Consider the following 18,557-nt stretch of genomic DNA (forward strand, 5'->3'; position numbering starts at 1 on the left):
AACCTCACTTTAGGAGAAGGTATTATTCTATAAAGACGAAAAGTGGAGTTTGTGATAGTTTAGTAGAAGACAAGACAACAAGGATGCTTTTATACTATTGCACTATGTCTTTGTCAGTATGCTCATATACACAAGTGAAGTAGGCCTAGATGGTGTTGCTCTGGAGAATTGTTGACCTTTGTTAAATAATTAAATCCCTGCTGCTGCTTGCCCTGGAATATGCCACCTTGAGCTGCATGTGTGAGAAACAGCTAGATTACAAAACAACCCTAGTAGTTCTGAATATCTACCTTTTGAGACTTTGGGTGTGAATTGTTTTGAAATTACACCTGTCCTCAATAGCAAATTTCATGTATGCCACATGGCCTTATTGACCTCTTACGTCCTGCCTGCTCTTCCTGCAAATGGTTAGGGGAGAAAAAAGCATCCAATTTTATTTTCATTATATAGTAAAAGAAAATAGAAAAAAAAAGTATCTTTTAGATAGTCTTAGATGTTATTGTGATGTCATTACACTTAAGGTCTGAATATAGTCTGATATTTGCTAGATATACTTTCACTAAAATAATAATAATAAGTTAATATTTACTATTGATGGCATGGTTCAATGTCCTTATTTGATTTGTTAGAAAAAAAAAAGTTTGAGAAAGGGTAATTAAAGATAACATATAGCTATGCATAGTTCTATGAACTACAGATAGAATATATATCACAGATAATTTATATCTTAAAATGATTGTGATTTAAACTCCTATCTTAACCTGAATTGAGGTACATGCCATTTATTCTTATTAAGCCTGCTCCTGAATTGTATGAACAAATGCTATAATACTATTTTTCACAAATGTGGAAGCTTTAAAGACTATCATTTACTGCTTATGAATGCTAGCTTTGGCATTAATTATACCTTCTGTTTGAATCTTGGCTTTACTCATTTTTTGAGAATTCAGGTTTATAGAGATTAAGTAAACAACTGTCTTTCCATCAGCAAAATATAGTACTTCTTACCTATATAATTAGGAAGTCAACATGAGGTTATGTTTTCTCAGAATAGCATGTGCTAATTTTTTATAACAGTGGTAATTTTATATTTATTTATAACTAATTATTTCCTTGCACACTGGGAGTGCCATAAAGGTAGAGATCTTGTATCTGTTCTTATCGTTGTACACTTATTGCCTTAAATGGGCATGACACATAGTAGATTCTCAAAATTTATGTTAAATCAACAAAAATATATGAAAATGGGTTAGTGCAGCATCTGCACATGATCTATATTACTTATTAAAGATATATATTCATTATAAAATACTTCATATCCCATAATATATTAAAAATTTAGCCTTTGAGATTACACATGAGTATGTATGCTATAAGGCCAAATTTCTTTTTAGTTTTAAATTTTCAATTGATTAAAAATGAATGATGAAAATATAATTGTGGTTCACCTAGAAACTGGTGTACTAGGTTTTAGCCTGAGCCCCCAAACAGATTTATTTCCAATCTTGTTGAATTAAAGTTATAAAAAATGGTGTTGGTAACAAGATACTGAGAGGCCATTAACTATAGAGATGCTAAAAGTCTACACAATAATAAATGAGCTCAGTTGAATGTCATAAGTGTTCTTCATTGATATGGCTATTTTAAATTATTGCAAATGTACTGATAATTAATTACATTTCCTGAGACTATAAAGTCATTTTCTATACTGAGAGCTGAAAAACAAATCTGATATTTTATAGCAAAATGCCAAGTGGCATTTGTTGTTTTGTAAGTGTTCCCTGGAATAAGGCACTTGAACAGGATGAAGATAAAAGGGCAATGCCAAAAACATGATTTATTTCCCAATTGTTTATTCCTTTCCAGTAAGCAAACAACAATGCTACCCACTGAGAGAATTCACTATATTTGACACAGAAAAATACCCTGTACTCCATCATGATATCTTTTATTATTTTATTTTAAAGATTTTATTTATTTATTCATGAGAGACAGAGAGAGGTACGGGGAGAGATACAGGCAGAGGGAGAAGCAGGCTCCATGCAGGGAGCCCGACATGGGACTCGATCCTGGGACTCCGGGATCACGTCCTGGGTCAACGGCAGGCGCTGAACCACTGAGCTCCCCAGGCTGCCCTATCTTTTATTTTATAATACTTTCTTTTCATTTAAGAATTCAAGTAAATTTTGATATCTTGAATGTCTGGGTCATCCTGCATCCCTCTGGAGCTTACCATTATGCTTGGTACATAGTATATAAGTAGTAAGTATCTGTGAAACTGCTGATTTCATTTTACAAATACATGTAGAAAGATGAGTAGTCTCACTTCATAAATATACAAATCTTGCTCAAAAAACTCCTAATGCATAAAAGTACTACATGCCATCTGATGCTCTTATTTGATCAAAATTAGTACTACAGAGTGCTCCCATAGCAATAATGTGAAAACAAGATCAAATGAAATCAGTCTCTGATTTGGACATTTCTCCTACTTGGCAAGAGGAAGAAATTCCAGATTCTATTTCCTCTGGATCTGCACAGCCTGGACAATTCTTGTTTTGTACAGAAATTAAAACCTCCCCCAGCTTGCTCAGATCACTCAGAGAGAGTTAATGGCAGAGCCCATATTAATATCCAGGTTTTTCTACTTCTAATCTAATGCCCTTTTAATACACAGCAGAGGTGCTATTAGCAACTCCACTCGAGCTATTTGTCAAGACAAATCACTGACTTTGAGTCAGATGTTCTCTTTTTAATAAACCCACATTTGCCAATGAGATCTAGAAAAATGTATTAACACTTTCTAAATTTTAAAGTCAAATATTAATATGTTCTCCTGACAAAAAATATTTTCCTATTTATATAAATGTACTGAGTCAACAAATGATTATGTATGACAATACAATCACATATTTAACCTTGATTCATGAATAATCTTCAGGCATATATAATCCATTAATCTAATAGTAATAGCAAATAAACATATGAAGGTATATATTTGAACTTAAAAATTTTTAATATATACCATTTGTCACAACTGTAATTAATTCTTCTGTATTTTTTACTCGATTGTTATTAATGTCGATCTTTGGGTTTCTGAGAGCACGTCTAAGTGACAGATGAATTCAAAACAAGCATAGGACAAGTTATAAGAAAATGTTAAACCAAAGCTATAGTTTAATTTCCGTTAAAGCATTTTTATCATATGGAATTATTATTACCCTTTATCTGTTTCTTGTGCTATTTTTCTCTTTCCATTGGAACACAGAATGTAAAAATCATTAATTTATTAATTATCCTTAAAATTAAAGCTTAGGTGAATGTTCAAGGCATATGGTGGTTCCCTCATCATCTACTCATTTTGTTCAGAATGTGCACCCTTTGAACTAAAAAGCTGGCCAAGTTACAATGAAGTGTTTGGAGAATAATAAATTGAAAATACAACCAGAGGCACCTTTCTGTGCTCATTGTCTCACTAGTACCATTATTTTGTCCAATAATACTGACTTTGTGGAAACCATGAGATATAGCCAATGCATTTTACTTTTAAGCCCGAGGCACCTAATAATTTACAGTGATAAGTATCTGCCTACAATATTGCCAGCTCTAGTTTTAAGAAGTGGTGCCAAATAAGGCAGAAGTCTGGTCCCACAGCCCTCTTAGCTTCCTTTCATTTTTGCCTACCTGCAGATAATTTCACAATATCATGGTCATCCCCTTCTCTTCTTTACCCCAGACAAGAGCTAAAGCTGGAACAGCTACCAGAGACTATTGATATATTTGTGATATGTATGAAAAAAGACTGACTTATTTTCTTATAAAATCTATTTAACTGTTTAAGTTTACACTCTAGAATTTGAAGACTATTTGTGCTTTTCACGTTTTCAAAGAATAGCTTGCTGAATTTGTTGGATGTGCTATTTATTTTGTAGCCTATGGAAATATCTTCCATGAATAATACTAAAAGGCAGCCTGGCTGGTATTGCTTACAAATTAATCTAGTAAATGTGATGATAAAGCTCAAAAAGTATAAATTGATGCAGTCCACAGCCAAGAAGTATAATCCTGAGGGTTGAACTGTTTGTTTCCTTTCTGTTCCTTCTTTAGTCAGTTGTGATCACTTTGCCTCAACTCTGGAATCTTTCTCCATGGTAATTCAGGCTGTAATTACCCATCCCCACGTAATTAAGCGGATGAGGTCAGTCCTCGTAGTACAAGTACTGTCATGTGTAGTCTCAAAGGCCAAATTTTAATGTCTTGTGGGCTATGAAGCATGTTATAATTTATTTTTCTCATTATGTCTCTCCATCCTGTATTGTCTACCTCCTTGACTACTGTGCTAACCCACGTCGTTAACTCTAAGACAGGTACACATTTTACTTAGAGTTGGATTATTATAACATATGGCTCACTCCTCCTAACTACAGAAAGTGATTTTACTACTGCTTTCACAGTTGTACTGCTCCTTTTGCTACAACATATTTGAGTGAAATTTTACGTGCTGTAGACAGTTCTTCATTATCTCTGGTATCATGTTTTTCATTCATTGATAGTATTTCTGGTATTTGGCCATTTCAGAAGAGGCCCCAAATGTTCCAGGAGTATTGAAATTAACTTAGAACTCTTGGCTACATGCTCCAAGGTCAAAACCTATTGAGGGCTTGAAAGTTGTGTGTATGTTTTGAAGAGTGAGGATTGGAGTTATCTTGAGAGCTCTTGGCTCATAGCCACACTGACCAGCTGCCTTATGATTTGTATTTTCCATACAGTGTCATCGCCATTCACAGTTTTTCTTCACTCTCTGTTTGGGAAGTCATCGAATCTATTCTCAGTAAAAAAGGGAGGTCATCCTTATTCTTCCTAGAGAACCATCCTAGTGTGTTGTTGTTGTTGTTTTTTAATCAGAAAATCTTTTTGTGCCAATTGCTAGAATGCTTCTCCATGTGACCATAACTTCATTTTCTCTCCTCATTTTCTATCACATCTTTTGATCAAATCCATAGTTTTGGAAATGTATTCTTACCTGCTAAGACACTGAAAAACATTCTTAACTCTTTTGATCACTGAGCAATTATTTAAGATTCCTATCATCCCTGCCACTGAATACATTCTACACACACACACACAAACACACACACACACACACTCTCAGTTTCTCTTATTACCTACTTTTTTTTCTTTTTTTTGCTAGAAAAAGTAACTTGTTCAAGGTCATAGAATCACTAAGTGTTCGAGCTCACACCTGAACTCGTATCTTTCTGTCACTGAGGCCTATGGCAATTTTACAGTAGTACTAAATACACAGTGCTCTAGAAGAGGGTTGTTTGTTGCTGGCCATTTGATTTCCTAGACGTGAAAATTCAGCAGTGTTTTACGCTCACAACACATTGTCATGGATCTGGTCCTGTCTGAGCTTCTCAGCCATAAGCCGGTCTGTGAATGATCCCTCCAGTTTTAAAAAGAGAGAGAGAGAGAGAGAGAGAGAGAGAGAGAAACAGGAGATCACAGGGATCTGCAAAAAAAAGATCCAGAGAAAGAAATCCCAGGTTCCATTAGAGGATTTGGGTGATATCTGAAATGCTCTTACATTTTGCATAGAGACCATAGCAGCTGAGGGATTCACTTTTGAGAAACTTTTGCTATCATGGAGTGCATTAATGAGCTGACGACAGGATGAGAGGCTCTGGATTTTGTCAATAAAGTGGTTGACTTCTTTGCATTGGATTTATTTTCCGCCTTCAACCATGATGGGAAGGCTCCACTGTAAACAACTAGTGAAAAACCTATAGGATGAAATTGTTTTGTTCCCCTCATTTATCGGTCTTGTTTTTCAGGGCTTTCTTCATCAGTCTTGCTATCCTGTACACGTGCCCAAGCCCTTCTTGCTCCTCTGAGCTAGTAACAGGTTCAATTCAGCCTGCCTTGTGTTAGATCTGTCATTCTATTCCAAATCCACTCTACAATTTTAGTGTAATCAATTAAGCCATTGTCACAAATGTTGATTGGATGGCCATCCCATAACAGAGCTGCCAACTAGAAAGAGATTTCTTGGGGAAAAAAATGCCTTATCAAACTAAATAGTGATATGATAAGAGTTATCATTATAACTAACATTTCTCAGGCTTTTGTTGGATTAGGCTCTATGCTAAGCACTTTTTAACCTTATCTTCTTCTAATGCTTTTTAAAAGCTGCATGCGTTCAGTATGATTTCCATCTGTTTGCCCTTTTTCTGTATGTGAATTTTCTGATGATTAAATAGATTATGGTTGCCTAAAGCCACATAGGAAGTGGTAGAGAGATTACTCACAGTGATTTGCTGGGTATCAAAGTCTATATTTGAACCACTTCACTGTACTGGGGTGGCAGGCAGTATGCAATGAGATTGTAGCTTTATTCATCCCATATTGGGAGAGACTCAACTCTAATTCATGGTAATTTTTCTGAGCTCTACTGTGGGTTTCCAGTCTTTTTCTTTAAACTGCAACTGTTATTTATGTTAGCCAATTACTCCAGAGTTTAATTTTGTGTCAGGCACATGCATTTAAGGCATGCAGGTGGTATAGAAATGGTAGCATCATAAAGGATCCGCACACTGGTGCTGGGCTAGAGCAACGCACAGCATCAAAAGTGGTGGCTTGTCACTGATGGAAATTCTACATAACCTTATATCTCAAAGGGAGGAAGTTAATCTTACAATAAAAGCAATCTGTTCTGCCCCATGAGCTTCATCCACCATAAATGTATTCTGGGTACTCAAGTGCTTGTCTTTAAAAGCACTCCAACCTGCAGAGTCATGTAACACACCAAAAATACAGAAACTAGATGAAATTGCCATAAAGAATCCATAGGAGGCTTGACCTCCTGGGTCTGAAGGCATTGATGGATGAAGTCTGCCTTTTACCAGTTTGCTGCTTGCAAAGTTAAACAGTAAATGAAGAAATCTAGCTGCCTGTCCTGCCCTGTCTGAGACGTCATGTAAGCATAGCCCTGTGAAAGCCATAGGTCTCTGTACGTGATGAGATGGCTCCTCCATTTCTATACACTATCCCTTAACACGACATTCAGAATCAATAGTCTCAACCTCAGAGACCTTATAAGTGTTTGAGAACTTTGAAAACTGGCCTCTGTATGACAACAAACAGGAAATGCCCTTCCCTCAACTCTTGTTGGCAGTGACTTTCTGAAATACTCTCCGGCCCTTCTCTGTCCTACGTTGTTTCAGACATCAGCCAAGTGGCAGTGGCAGCAAGTTTGGGATTCACTGTTTTGAGCCTTGGAAGAGCATCCTGGTTTCAGGCCATCATTGCGGCAGCATTATCTGAACCACAGGCCACTAGGTTAGTCACTGCTTTATCATACTTTGTTGTTCTTTCGGTGCACCCATCAGTCTGTCAAACCTTGTTTTCCTGGTTCTGATGATCACTGAGCCATGGCCAGAAGAGAAATGTGTGCTGGGATTCTGTGTTTCAGGAGGGAAAAAAGCAGCCCTAACAGACTACCGTTTCTCACCCTCGAGGTCTAGCTATGCCACATACCAAATGGTTTCTGTCGAAGCAGCCATTCTTCTGGTTTAGGCAAGTCCTTTCTATTGCACCACAGCTCACAAAGGTTTCCAGGAGCAGCACCCTCTTCTTAAATTTATTGATATAGCCCAGCATCAAATGAAAAGCTAAGCTCAGCTTCTGTGACCCTTGGAACAAGCCTGTATTGCAAATAGCCATGGAACTTCAAGCCAGGATTTGGCTTGATGACCTGCTGACACTTCTCGGATGCAGATTGTCTGTCAGACTTCTCTTTGCTGGGTCTGAGTAAACAGTGCCAAATAAAGGAGGCCTGTCATTTGACTCTTGGGGCATTTATCTCTAACTCTTCTGTATATTTGTAAGATTATTACTCTGGTCGTGTTCACTGTTTTCTTGTTCAATATTTCAGGCTGAAAGAACTCAAGTTAAACAATAGAGCAGCCAGATATACTTTTATAGCAGAAGAAAGAAAGATTGGCTATAAGATTTCTAATTCTGACTGTAATGAACTAAAAGTAATGAGTTGCAAAAATTTGGAAACAAGATTGAAAGCCCAAATTGCAGGTTTAAATAAGTCTATATCACATTCCAGAGATATGCTCCAAAAATGCATTTTGTGATTGAAATTTAACTATTTTTTATTCCAGTTTGTTTGGCGAGAGGGAGGGTGGTGTAGAGAGAGAGGGAGAGAGAAGCTTAGGCAGGTTTCATGCCCAGCACAGAGCCCAACACGGGGCTCATTCTCACAATGCTGAGATCGTGACGTGAGCCAAAATCAAGAGTTGGACTCTTAACCAGCTGAGCTGCCCAGGTGCTCTTGTTCCAGGTTGTTTTTCTAAAGAAGAGGGATGTTAGGCATAAGATGAACAGCAATTTTATTAATTTCTCTGGTACTTGAGTAGTGCAGCACACTTCCATCTCTATAGGACCCTATTCATCCAATATATGACCATGTTTGTGATAGAGGAGTCCCTCCTAGGGGTTCATGTGCAGCAGGTTGTCTTTTGTCACAATTCTTCTAAATGTTTGAAAAAAAAGTTTATATCACAAAGCTAAATGTCCAAATTGGAACAAAATAAAACAAAAATGGAGAATATATGTTTACCCTCTCTGAACTTAGGGTTTTTAAAATAACAAAACTAGGTATACTGTTCTTAAGATGTCTCGTATGAATGTGTGTGTGCTCCCATAGTCCCTCATGTGTTTTCATAAAGCCTGTTGTTTACAGCTCAAAAGTTTCCAAGGATTATCACTTGCTTCTTAAGTATTATGGAACCGTACTCCACTGGGCACTCTTTCAGCACTTGCCAAAGATCAGAAGACCTGTACTCTGTTCCTGTTTCTACTTCTTTTTTTTTTTTTAAAGATTTTATTTATTTACTTATGAGAGACAGAGAGAGAGAGGCAGAGACACAGGCAGAGGGAGAAGCAGGATCCATGCAGGGAGCCTGAAGTGGGACTCAATCCCGGGTCTCCAGGATCATGCCCTGGGCTGAAGGCAGCAATAAACAGCTGAGCCACCTGGGCTGCCCCTGTTTCTACTTCCTAATAACTTTGTGGACCTTGGCCACATCACTAGATTTCTTTTAGGCAAGTTAATTTCATTCATTTTCTTTTCTTAAAAAAAAAAGATTTTATTTATTTATTCATGAGAGACACAGAGAGAGAGATACAGAGATATAGGCAGGGATATAGGCTCCATGCAGGGAACCCAGGACTCCAGGATCATGCCCTGGACTGAAGGCAGGCGCTAAACCACTGAGCCACCCAGGCCTCTCAATTTCATTCATTTTCATTGACAGGAATAACTATTCTCTCTCTTCCATCTCTGTCCTCTGCCATTTAAATTTAAGAGGTGATTTAATTTTTCTTAGTGTTTTAATTTATACTATCGAATATGCTTATATTTCTATTACTTGGTTGGACAGTTGTAAGAGACGCCCCTTGCCTTAATACAAGAACTCGTGCCTTATCTTAATGATAGACGGAAGTGAGGCTATTAGCAAACTTACCCTGCTTACCACTTTCTTTCTCCCTTGCATTTAGATTTGTTTCTAGTTGCATTATGTCTGCATTTTCATTGCATATTATATCTGCATCCTGATCTGTCACACTGCACTGGACTCAGTTTATGCTCCACACTGGATCTGTGAACTCATTTGCTATCTGGCCACAGGACCCCAGCCAGGGCTTGCTTTTCCAACAAGCAGGAAGTTAGGGGTGTTATTGCTACTGCAAACTCTCAAGACCATGCAGTCTGCCTTGGTGCATTGCTCCCAGGTCTTCCCAGTCATATACAGAAAAAAAAAAAAGCCCCAATGATATGTATTCTGATGCCTGTTTCACTTCTACCCCCACCCCCCTTAGCTCCAGGGCTTCCCTGATGCCAATGAGGCATGAAAAATAGCAGGGTGTGCTTGTCACCCATAGATACCGGGGCAGGCCATTAAACCTATAGGCAACATTGAACAGATGAGAGTTCACTGACTTGTGTGGGGCCCACAATGCCATCGTTGCTCTCTCGGGCACTGGCTTCTGCAGCAGTTGTTTGGGTGGAGGGCCAAGGGGGACTGGTATAATTCAAGAGCATGCAAGAGTTGAAGACCCATTGGGCAAACTTTGACTGATAAGGTACAGAAACCTACAGATAAATCTCTCCCCACAAGGATAGATGGTTCCAGAGTCCAATAAGGCCTCTGAGAAAGTGCCCCTCAATAAAGGCAGTAAGGAATGCTTGTCGTGATGCTATAGCCAGTACAGGAAAGCCCTCTATAACTTAGGTTCTCTTTCATTCCCCTTTTGTCTAGCTTCTGTTTTCCTGAAATTAACTCTCAACATTTGCTTATATTTTCCTCCAGGATCAGTTTTTTTTTGTTTGTTTTGTTTTGAGGACTTGGACTGTGATACATATTGATTCCAATATTTAAGTCTTAATTCTCTTTTTTTCCCTGTCATCCAGATATTTTTCAAATGCTTTTGTCATTCCATTTTGACCCTAATTCTTAATTTTCTGCTTTGTGACCTTTTTTTAATAGAAGTGATTATGTCTTTACAATTTTGTTTTCTTTTGTTTTCTTTATTTGCAGCAAAATGTTGATCAGAATTTTATTCTACCCTATGGAAAAAATATCTGTTGAGTATTATTTGTTACAGGATTTTTTCCTACATGTTTTCTTATTACATTAAAAAATATCTCTTGTCAGTTTGTTTTTATTTCTGCTAAATGATGGATCTGAATATTCGGGTGTGGCTTCTTGCAGGAGGTGCTGGTGTAAGATAGGAAGGGCCACATTAGTGGAGACTATTCAACTCAGAAGTTCCTTTTCCTTTGTGGTCACAGAAATTCGCTTCCTGTAAAAATTGCTAGTCCATGTAATGTTTGTGAATAACTTTGGATCCCTTATGGCATCTGATACTAGGTCTGGCACGATTTCTGCCCAAAGACATCATACACTCAGTTCCATGTTCTTGTGTTAAACAGGAAATTCAACTTTTGCACTTCAGGGGGAGCCCGTCCTCTTCTACGAGATTATTTATGTAGGTAGTTGTTTTTAAAAGTCTGGTCCTGTCAGGCCCTTTGCACTCTTTTTGCTTACTGCTTATTTCCTTCTGCTCATTTTCAGCTTCTTTTGTCATCCCTTGCATGTATTTTAGAATGCATGGGTCATATCTGAAAAAAAAAATAGGTATTTATCCCTGGCTTCTATGGCTTGGCTAGCTCAAAGGAGATGTTCTCCAGCCTTACATAAAACGAAAAGGTGTAAAATGGAAATTTTTGTTCAAGAATACTAATACACATCTCAGTAACCACATTGTTTGAAAGAAAAAAAAATTAAATGACTTAATAATAGATTTGCCACAAGAACATATTGTTAAAACATATGTTTCCATATAGGGGGTATAAATATTTTGTTCTATTCATATAATGCTTATAAGAAACTAAATAGAATAGTAATATTAAATCCACAAGGGATTATTAAAGAAAGCAATTTAAAGTGGTTTAAATTAATTGCATTAAATTACATTGTTTATCTGACCCACTAGGTTACTTTCTATTACCATTTTGATACTCTCTCAAAATTTCCGTTTGAATAACTTCTGTGAAGTATAATTCCCTACCATAGGTCATAGATTCCATATTTCTGTGGCTATCATCTCTTTAATTAATTCAAGCTTGTTTTTTTTTTTTTTGTAACTGCTAAGTATTGTGCAAGGCACATTAAGGAATAAGAAATCTTAATTTTTCTTTTCTCAAAGGAACAAACTAAAGTTCAATATGGTATTACTATGATAGCTGCATCAGAATCCAAAGAGGAACATTTCCTCAAGTTTTTTAGTATGTAACTTAATACATGTATGCTTATTCATAAAATATGTACGTATATAATATCTTGATGCATATTAAGTATTAGTGAAGCTAAGCTCTATTATTTCAGAATATTTATAAATATAAATTAAAATTCCGCATATATATACATTTATATGAAATATATATATATACATGTATAAATACATGGTGTAGTACCTTGTGCAAATATGGTGTATACTAGGTGATTGTGCAAGGAATCAAGGTGTTTTTTTTTTTAAAGCCAAATTTATGACCTGTTTCTTCACAGTCTTCTTAGAGTTTAACACAATGCTTTCACAAAGTAGGGACTAAAGAAATATTCGTTGCCTGAGTAAACTGAATGAATGAAAAAGTATCATGATTACAAAACAGTGGTGCTGTATATGATTTCTGTCTGGATAATTAGCAGTCTTTGTGGTGGAATAATTCTTTATGGATTAGTAGCTTGAGAAAAATTGAAAATTTCTGGTGAGAAAAGCTATTCAGGTAGAGGAGATGGATCAGGGATTCCTTGTTACACTGATGAATATGTACATGCAAAAAATTGAAGCTGAAAAAAAGTAAATATGATTAGAATTTTGTTGTTCTTCCATGGACAAGAGAGAATTAACTTGTACTTTTCATATAAAGGAAGAGAACTGAAAAGAGACTTTGTTTCTCTATGCCATAATCTTCTTGGAGGAAAGCTATAATGTAATTTTTCTGTGCATTTTTTCTTGTTACTCTTAGGTTTTTGATGAGAATATTACAATTACTGAGGTAAGCAGCTCCAACTGGACCTTTTGTATCCAGGGAATAAAAAGCTTTAGTGGCTCTATGAGCATTTCTTTCTTCATTATTAATTATGTTAATGTCAATTCCAGACAGTACCAATCAGATTAAAACTGGGCCTTTATGCACTCAACATTCTCAATATGTCTTATTAAATGGGCTTTATGCATCTAATTATGCACAAATGACTTTTTCTTTTGCTTAGCATTCTCTTACATTATTTTAATTGGGGATATACTATCATTCAAAAATGTTGATACCTCTTAAATTACTGGTGTGTATGTATATATGTGTGTGTGTGTGTTTGTGTGTGTGTATGTGTGTCTACTAGAGTAAGACGTCTGAGTCTCAAACATATAATTACATCAAAATGATCATGGTAGAGATGCCTGGGTGGCTTAGCGGTTGAGCATCTGCCTTTGGCTCAGGGCGTGATCCTAGTTCGGGGATCAAATCCCACATCAGGATCCCTGTGAGGAGCCTGCTTCTCCCTCTGCCTATGTCTCTGCCTCTCTCTCTGTGACTCTGATGAATAAATAAATAAAAGCTTTAAAAAACAAACCAACAAAACAAAACAAAACAAAAAAAACCAAAATGATCATAGCAAGTGGTTTATCAATGGTGATGGACACTATAAGGTAGGATAATTCTGTTCTTTTTTCGGGAGAGAATATGTCTTTATTAAACTTTTTCTTTAAGATTGAATAATTTTATTAAGAAGTAAGTCAGATATCTTACTCTATTCTATATTATCTATTTCATTCAGATGTTATAAATGACTTGCAACAGAGGTGATCATTAAAAATACATATTCTTGCTCTCTCCCAAATGAACAAATGCCAACTCAAGATCAATCAAATGTTGGAGTCATTAGACAAATTTTAAAGCAGCTTTAACCATGCTCTGTGAGGTAAGAGTAAAAACTCTTGTAATGAATGGGAAGATATATTTCAGCAGAGAATTGAAACTGTAAAAAGAACCAAATGGAAGTTTTAGAACTGGAAAACACAGTATCTGCAATAAAAATGTTCACAGAATAGGCTCAGTAGCAGAATGGCAATAATAGAGAAAATAGCAAACTTCATGATAGGTCACTAGAAATCATCCAAGCTGAAGAACAGAGGGAAAAAAAGAAAACAAGTGAACAGAACCAGTGTTCACTGAGATAATATCCAAATACATAATACTTCTGTCATTGAGTGTTAGAAGGTGAGGAGAAAAATATTAGTACAGAAAAATATTTTTTAAGTTTTTATTTAAATATCAGTTAACATAAGTGTAATATTAGTTTCAGTGTACAATATAGTAATTCAGCACTTCCGTACAACACCCAGTGCTCGTCACAAGTGCACTTCTTAATCCCCGTCACCTATTTCACCTTTCCCCCCACTTCCTTCCCTCTGGTAACCATCAGTTCTCTATAGTTAAGAGTCTGTTTCTTGGTTTGTCTCCCTCTCTTTTGTCTCTCTTTGCTCATTTGTTCTGTCTTAAATGCCACATGTGAGTGAAATCATACAGTATTTGTCTTTCTCTGATTGACTGATGTTGCTTACCATTATTCTCTCTAGCTCTATCCATGTCTTTTTTTTAAGGTTTTATTTATTTATTCATGAGAGACACAGAGAAAGAAGGAGAGATACAGGCAGGGGGAGAGGCAGGCTCCTCATAGGGAGAGTGATGTGGGACTCCATCCAGAACTCTGGGATCATGCCCTGAGCCAAAGGCAGACACTCAACTGCTGAGCCACCCAGGTGTCCCAGGTCTATCCATGAGTATGCAAATGGCAACAGTTCATTCTTTTTTTATGGCTGAGCAATATTCCAGTGTGTGTGTGTGTGTGTGTGTGTGTGTGTGTGTGTGTGTTAATATATAAAGATGTGGTGTCTATACCACATCTTCTTTATCCATACATCAGTAAATGGATGCTTGGGCTGTTTTCATTATTTGGCTATTATATATAATGCTCCTCTAAACATTAGGGTGTATGTATCCCTTTGAATTAGTATTTTTGTATCCTTTGGGTAAATATCTAGTAGTTCAATTGCTGGATCATAGTGTAGTTCTATTTTTAACTTTTTGAGGAAAATTCATACCATTTTCCAGAGTGGCCTCAATAGTTTGCATTCTCATCCACAGTAAGAGAGGGTTCCCCTTTCTCCATATCCTTGCTGACACCTGTTGTTTCTTGAGTTGTACATTTTAGCCATTCTGAAAGACATGAGGTGATATCTCATTGTAGTTTTGATTTGCATTTCCTTTTTTAAAAAAGATTTTATTTTTTTATTCATGAGACAGGCAGAGACATAGGCAAAGGGAGAAGCAGGCTCCATGCAGAGAGCCTGATGTAGGGCTCAATCCCAGGACTCCAGAATCATGCCCTGAGCTGAAGGCAAATGATCAACCGCTGGGCCCCCCAGGTGTCCCTTGATTTGCATTTCCTGATGCGCATCTTTTCATGTGTCTGCCATCTGGATTTCTTCTTTGAAAATATGTCTATTCATGTTTTTTGTTTTTATTTATTTATTTATGCCCATTTTTATTTTTTTTTATTTTTTATGCCCATTTTTAAATGGCATTCTTCGTTTATTAAGTGTGGAATTTTCTAAGTATTTTATATATTTTGATACTAACCCTTTATCAGATATGTCATTTGATAAATGGCATGTTGCCTTTTAGTTTTGTTGATTGTTTCCTTTGCTGCACAGAAGCATCTTATTTTCATGAAGTTCCAATAGTTCTTTTTTTCTTTTGTTTCCCTTGCCTCAGGAGACATATCTGGAAAGAAGTTGCTACCGCCCATGTCAAAGTGGTTCCTGACTGTGTTCTCCTCTAGGATTTTGATAGTTTCAAGTCTCACAGTTAGGTTTTTTCACCCATTTTTGAATTTCCTTTGATGTATAGTGTAAGATAGTGGTCCAGTTTCATTCTTTTGCATGTTGCTGCCCAATTTTCCCAACATGATTTGTTGAAGAGACTGTCTTTTTCCCCACTGGATATCCTTTCCTGCCTTGTCAAAGATTAATTGACCATATAGTTGTCAGTCCATTTCTGAGGTTTTCATTTTGTTGCATTGATCTATGTGTCAGTACTGGATTGTTTTGATTACTACAGGTTTGTAATTCAGCTTGAAATCTGGAATTGTGATGCCTTCTGCTCTGCTTTTCTTCTTCATGGTTGCTTTGGCTGCAGTCCTTTGTGGTTCCATATAAATTTTAGGATTGTTTGTTCCAGCTCTGTGAAAAATGCTGTTGGCATTTTGACAGAAGTTGCATTAGATGTGTATATTGCTTTGGATAGCATAGATGTTTTAATAATAATTTTTCTTCCAATCCATGAGCATGGAATGTTTTTCCATTTCTTTGTGCCATCTTCGGTTTCTTTCCTCAGGGGTTTACAATTTTCAGAGTATAGGTATTTCATCTCTTTGGCTTGGTTTATGCATAGGTGTCTCTTTGCTTCTTTGTTTTTGTTTTCGTTTTTTGTTTTTTGGTGAAACTGCAAATAGAATCAATTCCTTAATTTCTCTTTCTGCTGTTTCATTACTGGTGTATAGGAGTGCAACAGATTCCTGGACATTGATTCCATATCCTGCAACTTGACTAAATTTGTATATCAGTTCTAGCAGTTTTTTGGTGGAATCTATTAGGTTTTCCATATAAAGTATCACATCTTCTTAAATAGTGAAAATTTTACTTCTTGCCAATTTGGATACCTTTTATTTCTTTTTGTTTTCTGGTTGCTGTCACTTGGACTTCCAGTACTATGTTAAATAACAGTGGTAAGAGGGAACATCCCTAATTTGTTCCTCACCTTAAAGCAAAGCTCTGTTTTTCCCCATTGAGGATAATGTGAGCTGTGGGTCTTTCATATATGGCCCTTATACTGTTGAGATATGTTCCTTCTATCTCTACTATGTTAAGAGTTTTCATCATGAATTAATGTTGTACTTTGTGAGATGCCTTTTCTGCATCTACTGAAATGATCATATGGTTCTTATCCTTTCTTTTACTAATATGTTATATCACCCTGACTGATTTGCAAATATTGAACCACCCTTGCAGCCCAGGAATAAATCCCACTAGATTGCGGCGAGTGATTCTTTTAATGTATTGCTGGATTCAGTTTGCTAGTACTTTATGAAGAATTTTTGCATCCATGTTCATCAGGGATATTGGCCTGTAGCTCCCTTTTTCAGTGGAGTTCTTTCTCTGGTTTTGGTATCAGAGTAATGCTGGCCTCATAGAATGAGTTTGGAAGTTTGCCTTCTCATTCTATTTTCTGGAATAGTTTGAGATAAATTGGTAATAACTCTGATTAAGTGTTTAGTGGAATTTGTCTGTGAAGCCATGTGCCCCTGGAGTTTTGTTTGTTGTGAATTTTTTGATTACTGATCCAATTTCTTTGCTGGTTATCAGTCTGTTCAAGTTTTCTATTTCTTCCCATTTCAGTTTTGGTAGTTTATATGTTTGTAGGAATTTTTCCATTTTTTCCTTTGTGCAATTTGTTGGCATATAATTTTTAATAATATTCTCTTATAATTATTTGTATTTCTGTGATATTGTTATTTCTTCTCACTCGTTTGTGATTTTAATTATTTAGGTTCCTTTTCTTTTCTTTTTGATAAGTCTATCTAGAGAGTTATCAATTTCATCAATTTTCTCAAAGAACCAGCTCCTGGTTTTATTGATTTATTCTGTTTTTGTTTGTTTGCATGTTTTCTCTGTGTGTGTGTGTGTGTGTGTGTGTGTGGATTTTATTTCTGCTCTAATCTTTATTATTTTCTTCCTTCTGCTGGCTTTAGTCTTCATATATTCTTTTTCCTCTAGCTCCTCAGGTGTAAGGTTAGGTTCTTGATTGGAGATTTTTCTTGTTTCCTTTAGAAAACAGGTCTGTAATGCTATATACTTCCCTCCTAGGCCCACTTTTGCTGCACATCAAAGGTTTTGAACCATTGTGTTTTCATTTTCATTTGTTTCCAAGTGTTTTTTATTATTTGATTTCTTAGTTGACCCATTCATTATTTCGTAGCATGTTGTTTTACCTCCATGTATTATGGTCTTTCAAAATTTTTTCTTGTGGTTTTACTTCTACTTTCATAGTGCTGTGGTCAGAAAAGGTGCATGGCATGATTTCAGTATTTGAATTTATTTTGATGTGTAGTGTAAGATAGTATATTTGTATTTGTTGAGCACTATCTTTTTATCTAGTATGTGACCTATTCTGGAGAAAGTTCCATGAGCACTTGATAAGAATGTGTATTCTGCTGTTGTAGGAGCTATGTTCTGAACAAATCTGTTAAATCCATCAGGCCTAGTGGATCTTTCAAAGCCATAGTTTCCTTGATTATTTTCTGCTTAGATGACCTGTCCATTGTTTTAAGTAGAGTGTTAAAGTCCCCTAGTATTATTGTGTTATTATCAATTAGTTCCTTTATGTTTGTTATTAATTGCTTAATATATTTGGGTGCTCCTAAGTTGAGTTGTATATCTTCTTGTTGGATTGTCCCCTTTATGATTATAGAATGCCCTTCTTTGTCTTTTTTTACATACTTTGTGTCTTTTCTCAGATTTATTTATTTATTTGAGAGAGAGAGCAGGGAGGAGGAGCAGGGAAAGTGGGAGAAAGAGAATCTCTCCCCACTGAGACTGGAGTCTAATATGGGACTTAATTTCATGACCCTGAGATCCTGACTGAGCTAAAACTAAGAGTCAGACACGCAACTGACTGAGCCACTCTGTCTCTACAGTCTTTGTTTCAATGCCTAGTTTGTCTGATATAAGTATTGATATTCCTATTTTTTTAAACTTCTGTTTGTGTGATAAATGTTTCTATAGCCCCTCACTTTCTTTCTTTCTTTTTTTTTTAAGATTTTATCTATTTATTCAAGAGCCAGAGAGAGCCAGAGACACAGGCA

The sequence above is a fragment of the Nyctereutes procyonoides genome, unplaced genomic scaffold, assembly GCF_905146905.1.
Source record: "Nyctereutes procyonoides isolate TBG_1078 unplaced genomic scaffold, NYPRO_anot_genome, whole genome shotgun sequence".
Lineage (NCBI taxonomy): Eukaryota > Metazoa > Chordata > Mammalia > Carnivora > Canidae > Nyctereutes > Nyctereutes procyonoides.